Raw genomic sequence first — 8763 nt, 5'->3', positions numbered from 1 at the left:
CTTCCCGTGCCTCTCGTGGTTGGGAGGCTGTGAATCTGAACAAACCTGTCAGGCAAGCTAGAAAGTCATCAGGAGGGGTTAGAATTAGAAACACTCCTATTATGCCCAGGAAACTTATTAACTAGTAGTTTTAAGTTGTATTTTCTTACAAAGGTGGTCGAGGGATACGCCCCACCCCCCCCCCGCCCCCCGTTAATGTCAGAAGAGTTGGTGAAAGTCATGAAATAGTAAAACAGACAGATTTTGGTTTTGGGGTAGATGCTCAGGCAGGTCCAGGGAGGGTGGCCCTCGAGTCCTGACTCGCCTTTGCATATCAGGCCTCTCCGTATGACCTTTGTCATGGGTGGGAACTCCCGTGCTGGCTGCCAGCAGGAGAAGAACTTCACAGGCAGAAGGAATGGAGTGTACAAAGGCCCTGAGGCAGAGAACCTCAGTGCAAGGAGCCCTCTGTGGCTGCAGGGGGAAGGCAGGGGCCATAAGAAGTGTGGAGGCTGCATGACCCAGGAGCGGTACGGCCTCTGGGTCAGGGTTCCTCTGGCTGCAATGCTAGGACCTCCGTGATACACACAGACATCTGATGCCACGTGAGAGCCCTGCTAATTAGAAGGGAATCTGATCTTATGTCAGCGGCAGGAACAATGTGGTAAATGAGGATGGAGGAGTGGTCGAGGCCAGAGCAGGCACTTCCTGTTGGGCCACATCGAAGATGTTTGACATTATCCTAAGTGCAAGGCCATTGAAGGTTTAGAGAGGGAGTGGTATCACCATTCTGGTGTTTTGGAGCTCTCTAGAACAGGTGAGGAGGGTGAACTGCAGGAGGCCTGGGTGACCATCAGCGTAGCCACTGGAGATGATTGCAAAAGTCCAGGCGATAGTGGACGATCAAGGCTTACAGCTGATGAAAGGCTGCCCTTCACAGCTGCCTGGCTCCTCTGCAGCCTCTGATTACAGCAAATGTCCTCAGACAGGTTAGTGATTCTATTAAAGTGGCCAAACCTGGAGACCCACATTTTACAGATAATGCTGCATGAAGCCAGTTAATTCAGTGATTGAATTATTAAGTTAGAGCATCTATGACTTAATTTCATTGGCCGTCAGCAAGGCCTCCTTCAAGTAAATTGACATTTGCTTTGCCATTCTGTCTTAAAACCAGAACAGTAGATCTGGTTAAACTTTATACAGAAAATGTGCCTTTGCAGTATGCAGAAGAACTCAGAAAAGAATGAAAATAAAATGCATCTTTTTCCTACTTGTATTCTCAGTCTTTATATACGTGGTCAACAACAGATGGAGCTGGCTTCAAGAAGGAAGAAAGTTCTCTGAATGAGACCGATCTTGGCTGAGACCTTCCAAGAGCTCTTGAAAAGAATGTGAAGTCATTTGTTCAGGGTAAATAAGTATCAATTAAACCAAGGTGGTTGATGGCGTGGTTTTGATCTTCTACGTCTGCTGATTTTTTGGTCTAGGTGTTCAGATTCTCTAGTTTGGATTGTGAAATTGTCTTTTTCTTTTATTTAATTCTCTCTGGTTTTGTTTCATACATTTTGAAGTTCTCCTCGGGTGTATACACATTGAGTCTTATGTCTTCTACTGAATTGATCGCTTTTACCATGATATTAATGTAATCATTTCAGCACTCTTACGCTTACAGTTTGCATGCTGTATTTTTTTTTTCATCCATTTGCTTTCCACCTACCTGTGTCTATATTTAAATGGTCTCCTACAGACATCATAGAGGCGGGACTCTTTAAAAAAAAAATCTATTCTGACAATTTTCTGTCTCTTAATTGTGTGTTCCCCATACACAATGTGGAGAAGGAAATGGCAACCCACTCTAGTGTTCTTGCCTGGAGAATCCCAGGGACGGGGGAGCCTAGTGGGCTGCCATCTATGGGGTTGCACAAAGTTGGACACAACTGAAGTGACTTAGCAGCATACACAATGTAATTGTTAATATAGCTAGATTTCAATCTCATTTTACAATTTTTTATTTCTTTATTGACTTATTTTTGGCTGTGCTGGGTCTCTGTTGCTGCAGGAGCTTTTCTCTAGTTGCAGCAAGCAGGGGGCTACTCTCTCATGGGATGTGGGCTTCTCACTGTGGTGGCTTATTTTGTTTCAGAACATTGGCTCCAGGGTGCCTGGGCTTCAGCAGTTGTGACTCCCAGACTCTAGGACGCAGGCTCAATGGTTGTGGTGCACAGGCTTCGTTGCTCCGTGACATGTAGACTCTTCCTGGATAAAGGATAAAAACTGTATTTCCTACATTGGCAGGCGGATTCTTTACCACAGAGCCACCAGGGAAGCCCTCAATCTATCATCTTATTTTTTGTTTTCTACTTGACTCCTCTAGGTTTTTTTGTTTGTTTGTTTGTTTGATTTCTTTTTATTTTTTCTTGCTCATCTGTTCCTCCTTCCTACCTTTTACAAGTATTTGAATACTTTACAGAATTCCATTTAATTTTCCTGTTAGCTATTTATTCTCCTTTTTATTACTTTTACAGGGGTTGTGCTAGAGATTACAATACACATTCTTGACTTCTTACAGTCCATTGACAGTGAATAATATACCACTTCACATAAAATACAGATATCTGGCTGCTTGGTATCCCCACAACCACCCTCATCCTCTAAGTTATAGTTGTTTTAAGTAGTACATCTACTCGTCATCAATTCCTCAATTGTTATAGTTTTAAATGTTATAAATTTAAACAGTTAAAGACTTATTTATAAAGAGGGAAAAGGCAAAACAAAACAAAACAAAATAAGACCAAAACACTAGCTGTATCTTTTGCATTTAGCCAGACAGCTTACTCTTTCTGATGTTCTCTGCTCTTTGCTGGACCTGGATTTCCATCTGCTCTCACTTCCCGTCAGTCTGGGTTAGGACTGAGCGCAGCCCTGCCTGCCCTGGGAGATAAAGCCCATGTGCAGCCTGTGTGTTCAGAGCAGCTAACTCTGTACTGAAAGGCTTCAACTTCTCTAGGCGCCCCTTTGCGGGCAACCATGTGTGCAGAGAGTTGAGTTGATCATCTGTCTCATCTCTGATCATACTATCATCATTGGTCCTTGTAAGGCCCATTTCTTGGTTTATTTCCACTTTTTTCCCCCAACATCCCAGATGCTCACTCCTGGGCCCCTCCCCTATGAAGGCACCCACTCTGAAGAACTTAATACGGACACTCAAATAGGAATGAAGCCTCCAAAATAAGTGGTGCTCTGTGTGCTGTTACAACATGGAATGTTACTTTAGAGCCTGCTCACCTCCTTGAGCCTTTACACTCAAGGCTTAGTAGAATCTGTGCACAGACACGTGGGTAATCCCACATCCATGGCACCCCATTCTGAGCATCCTCCACATTTCAACTATTTATTCCCTAGTGATGGAGACCGAGGTTGCCTCCAACTCCCTACTGTGACCAACACTGTAATGCCTTCCCTTGTTCTTCCCCTCTTGGGATTTCCCTGAGATGTGGACTTGATCAGAGGGTGCACAGTGACTTAATTCCACCAAGCTCTCTGGAAAGGCTGCCCCAGTCCCCACAGCGCCCCCAAGGAAAGGGTCCCTATTTCCTTACATCTTCACCAACATCGGCATTTACCCAGCTTCCTAGTTGTTGCCAGTCTGATGGGTATAGAGCTGCCTCTTCCTCCCATTATAATTGGTATTTCTCTGATCATTAGTGTGTCTGAGCATCTCTTCATGAGTTTGGGAGCCATTGGGGCTCCCTCTTCTAGGAACAGCCTGCTTCACTCTGTGCCTGGCTCTCCACTGGGTACTCCACTCCTTATTCTGCCCATACATTAACCAGTGTATTGGGTTTTGCTGGCCCATGAACCATTGTGTCTCTTCAGGATGCCATTGTTCATCTCTGCTCTGATCCCTTGGGTGCATGTCACAGCTTAATGCCCAGGTCATAAATCTGTTTTCCTTATTTCCAAGGTCTCTGGTGGGGGGAGTGCCTGAGGATTTTCCCATGGACCACTCACACCTCCCACGTATCAGCACTTTCACTTTTCTGAGGCCAAGAAACCCTTCAAGTGTGAGCCTCTGCTCTGCGCCAGGCACTATGGCAGCTCCAAACAGCTCTGCTGGGTCGGTGGGATGGGGAGGGGGCTCCTATCATGCTTGAGTGACAGACGCGAAACTGGGGCATGTAAAAGTTTAATGGCTCGCTCAAATTCACAGAATTGTAAGTGACCCAATCAGAAGCCATCCATAGCTTACACTCTTGTTAGTGTATCTCCCATAGTGCCTATTTCAAATAACTGCTACGTTCCAGAAAGCTCCATGCCTTATCTTTCCTAAATACTGAAATTCGGTGGGGAAAAAAAAAACAAGTCAACCCTGGTGGGACCTTTGTACCTTCCCAGTCCCTAGTGTTTGAAAAGGGTGGGAGTGGGAGGAGGCAGGGGGCTGAGTGGCTGAGCTCACCAGTCTGAGTTCCAAGGAAGAGTAAATACTGGGTTGGCCAGGAAGTTTGTTTGAGTTTTTCCTTAACATCCTACAGAAAATCCCGAACTTTTTGGTCAACCCAATAAATGTGTTCACTAGAAAATGAAAGTGAAAGTATTAGTCACTCAGTTGCGTCCAGCTCTTTGCGACCCCTGGACTGTAGCCCACAAGGCTCCTCTGCCCGTGTAATTCTCTAGGCAAGAATACTTGAGTGGGTTGCCATTCCCTTCTCCAGGGGATTTTCCCGACCCCTCCCACATTGCAGGCTAATTCTTTATCATCTGAGCCACCATTGTTCACTAGGGGGCTTCCTCAAAGCCTGGTCCTAGAGGAGTGGGGGAGAGAGACAGGAGTGTAACCTTGACCTTCCAGCAAAGGTACTTCTCTTTCAGGTTCCCCCTGTTCTGCTTCAGAAGGGAACTTGACCTACCCAGAACACATTCTCCTTGCAGGTATTTAATGAGCTTCATCTGTGTTCTGGAACCTCGGTGATGACCAAGAAGGGGCTCCCTGGTCCTGATACCTGGAGAAACAGAGATAACTGATCACACCTATGGGAGAGCAGCTCCTCATGGACAGACATATTCTGGAGGAAGTAACAGTTCCATGAGGATTTACAAGAGAAGGGGACCTGTCTGATACTTGGGGCTGGGGTGTCCATGAAAGGATGGCTCCCCTTAAGAAGTGGCATTAGGACTGGTAACGAAGAATGAGAAGGTGATAACTAGAAGCAGAACTTCCTGGGCAGAGAACGTGGCAGAGAAGGACCGAGAGAAGCAAGTGTGGCTGGAGAGGGGAGGTAGGGGCTGAGTCAATTAAAAGGCTGTGGAGTCCCAAAGTCCCCGATCAGGCAGGGCTTTCCAGGTTGCTCTTCAATCTGCTACTTCAGGATACTGGGTATATATGAAGGTTTCCCAAGCCATAGCAGATGCTCATTCCATATGTCCTGTGCTTAAAAGTTAATCTGGCTGAGATGGACCCACCCAGGTAGAGACATGAGGGTTCTCTTTTATCACTTGCCCTTTCAACAATCTCCTGTCTCCCACTGGACAAAGAAAGGCTTACCTCCCACCCAACCTAACATGTACTGTTTTACTGGGTTACAGTGTTCTGAGGCATAAAAACATCTAGAGACAATATGGTTTCTTTTCTGTTAAGGCTCCAAAAATCCTCTCTCTACTCATCTCATTAGGTAATACACGTCTAATATGTTTCTCTTTGTGTTTAATGTTTATCAAAATTCATATCATACATTTTCCGCTTTATCATTTATATACTACTAATAATTTCTCTAATAACACAATCTTAAAAAAGAATTTTCAAACTTAGGACCTTATGGCCTAAAATGCTAATACATGTTAAAATGCTAATACATGTTCATATATCTGTTGCAGTTCATATAATAGATAAGGTAGTAAACACAGAATTTAAGTAATAAAAACATTACAGTTAGATAAAATTCTGTTGAAAGTGGCTAGAAAACATACTTTGAGAGCATAAAGGAAACAATGTAAAAATTTTACATTGTTAAAGAGAAACAATGTAACATTTACAGTATTAAAGAAAAAGTTGTTTGTATTTTTTAAAAATATGGTAATTTTATAATCCATTGGGTACATTTAAAACAGAGTCATAATGGTTTTATATATAAAGGTGAATATAGCCTGGTGTGCTGCAGTCCCTGGGGTTGCAGAGTCGGACAGGACTGAGCAATAGAACTGCATTGAACTGATACACGATATGGGGCTTCCCTGGTGGCTCAGACGGTAAAGAATCTGCCTGCAACACAGGAAACCTGGGTTCGATCCCTGGGTTGGGAAGATCCCCTGGAGAGGGGAATGGCAACCTACTCCAGTATTCTTGCCTAGAGAATTCCATGGACAGAGGAGCCTGGTGAGCTACAGTCCATGCAGTCACAAAGATTTAGACACAACTAAGTGGAAAATCCCATGGATGGAGGAGCCTGGTAGGCTGCAGTCCATGGGGTCGCTAGGAGTCGGACACGACTGAGCGACTTCACTTTATTTTTTCACTTTCATGCATTGGAGAAGGAAATGGCAACCCACTCCAGTGTTCTTGCCTGGAGAATCCCAGGGACCGTGGAGCCTGGTGGGCTGCTGTCTATGGGGTCGCACAGAGTCGGACACGACTGAAGCGACTTAGCAGCAGCACGTGACTAACATACACACACATACATGATATACCCCTAAACTATTTAAATTTATGATGAAAGAATATTTTAGATGCCAACTGGGAAACGTGTGAGGCACACCTATCTTTTTAAAAACACTTTTGGGCATGTCAACAAAATATCTGAAGCTGCTAATATAGGCTATGGTGCTCTAGTACGGGTGGCAGAGATCAGGAGAAGGGACCCAGGGATTGGCATTTTCCCCTAGCACCATATTCTTCCAGATGGCTGGGCTGGAGTTGGTGTGGCTTCCTCTGTGCACCATTGTGGTATTGCCACCAGAATGTGTAAGCACCCCAAGGATGGGGATTTTATCTCTTTGGGCCATTAATATCTGTCCAGTATCAACAACAGTGCCTGGTTGTGGTCAATGCTCAATAAATATTTGTTGGGTGATGAACGGTGGATGCTGACTTTTACTTTGTGCCAGGCACTGTGTTAAGGAATCCCTGTGGATCCCCACAACACTGCATTATGTCCAGTTGGCATCATGTCCAGTTGGCATCCCCGTTTCAGAGATGAGGATACTAAGGCACGGAGAAGATACATAATGTGCCCGAGGTCACCTATCAAGGACACAGCGGACTGGCCCCAGGCATCCTGATAACCATGACACCTCTCTGGCCCAGGGAGCAGAGGGACAGGGCCTGTGTCTTTGTTCCGAAACTCCAGGCACTTTGGGCCACCCCATGAACGTGATACCCTTCTCAGCCATCTCAAACAGCTCCCTGCCAGCTGTTCTCTCCTCCTAAGTGGTTTTCCTCCCCTCCTCCCCGTTTAATATTTAAGTTGCACACATCCTGGGACATCCCAGAGTCCCCATGTTACTGACCTACTTGCTTATCCAACCATTTCTCTCACATCGGGGATGGCACAGGGGGCATCTGGAAGGGAGGAAGGAGGTAGAGAGAGAGGGGAGCCCCACACAGCACCCCGCTGCTCTCAGCAGTCTCCAGCTGACAAGCAAACATTAATAAAACATGGCCAGACTCTACCGCTACAGTCGCAGCAGATAACGTTTAGTCTAAGAGGCTTTCCAAGAAAACACCTTCTGCTCCTCCCGCCTGCCCCCTAAAGGGTCTCCAAAGCTCCAGCCGTGTCAGGAGGGGAAGTCTGTCTGTTTCTCTTCATAAAATAGAGGGACTTGGAAATCAAAGTGGGCTCCTGTCCTTTGGTAGTGAAGATGACAGCTTCAGGTCAGCCACAAACAGGCGCTTTGCCAGAATCCCCCGAAAACACTGAGCGGAGAGCACTATATTACACAGGGCTTGGGCAGCTGCCCACGGGGTCCTTTTATCTGGGCACCAGGCACTCACCTAGTCTCCAGTGCCCCCTGCTCAAGGGGACATGGTCCTCCTTTCTGGGACCTGAACTCAGCGGCCTGGGGCCCTCATATCCTCACTCTCACTGTGGGGGTGATGCTGAGGGATGTCCCCTTCTCCCCGCCCCCCCGCCCCCGCGTTTCCACATCACCATCTGGAGGGTACCCGAGGACCCAGTGGTCAAAGAGGCCGAGGGGCATTCTGAACCAAGATCTGGAGGCGGGAGAGGGGAGGGGTGCTGGGATACTGGTGGCTTCTCCAGGGAACAGGTCTGTCCGCGGCCGCCCAACCCCAACCACTGTCCCGGGCACACTCACTGAAGAGGCTTCACGTCCTCAGGAACACGGAGGCTCAACGAGAGCGTTAGCTCCTGAGGCCAGGCAATGGCACCCCACTCCCGTACTCTTGCCTGGAAAATCCCATGGATGGAGGAACCTGGAAGGCTGCTGTCCATGGGGTCGCTGAGGGTTGGACACGACTGAGCGACTTCACGCATTGGAGAAGGAAATGGCAACCCACTCCAGTGTTCTTGCCTGGAGAATCCCAGGGACGGGGGAGCCTGGTGGGCTGCTGTCTATGGGGTCGCACAGAGTCGGACACGACTGAAGTGACTCAGCAGCAGCAGAGGCCAGATGAGAGCACTAATCCCCGACTCCTCATCCTGGCCCCTCGCCCTGGGGTTCCTGACGTCCTCCCTTTAAGACCCATCCGCTTCACCCTGGCCGGTGTCCCCGGGGCTCACGGCACAGTGCCCGGACAGGGGCGAGGGTCTGCTCTGGACGGGGCGACTCCAG

This window comes from Bison bison, unplaced genomic scaffold (genome assembly GCF_000754665.1).
Source record: "Bison bison bison isolate TAMUID 2011002044 unplaced genomic scaffold, Bison_UMD1.0 scf7180017864456, whole genome shotgun sequence".
Classification (NCBI taxonomy): domain Eukaryota; kingdom Metazoa; phylum Chordata; class Mammalia; order Artiodactyla; family Bovidae; genus Bison; species Bison bison.
The sequence above is the reverse complement of the archived record's forward strand: the minus strand, read 5'-3'. Positions refer to the sequence as shown.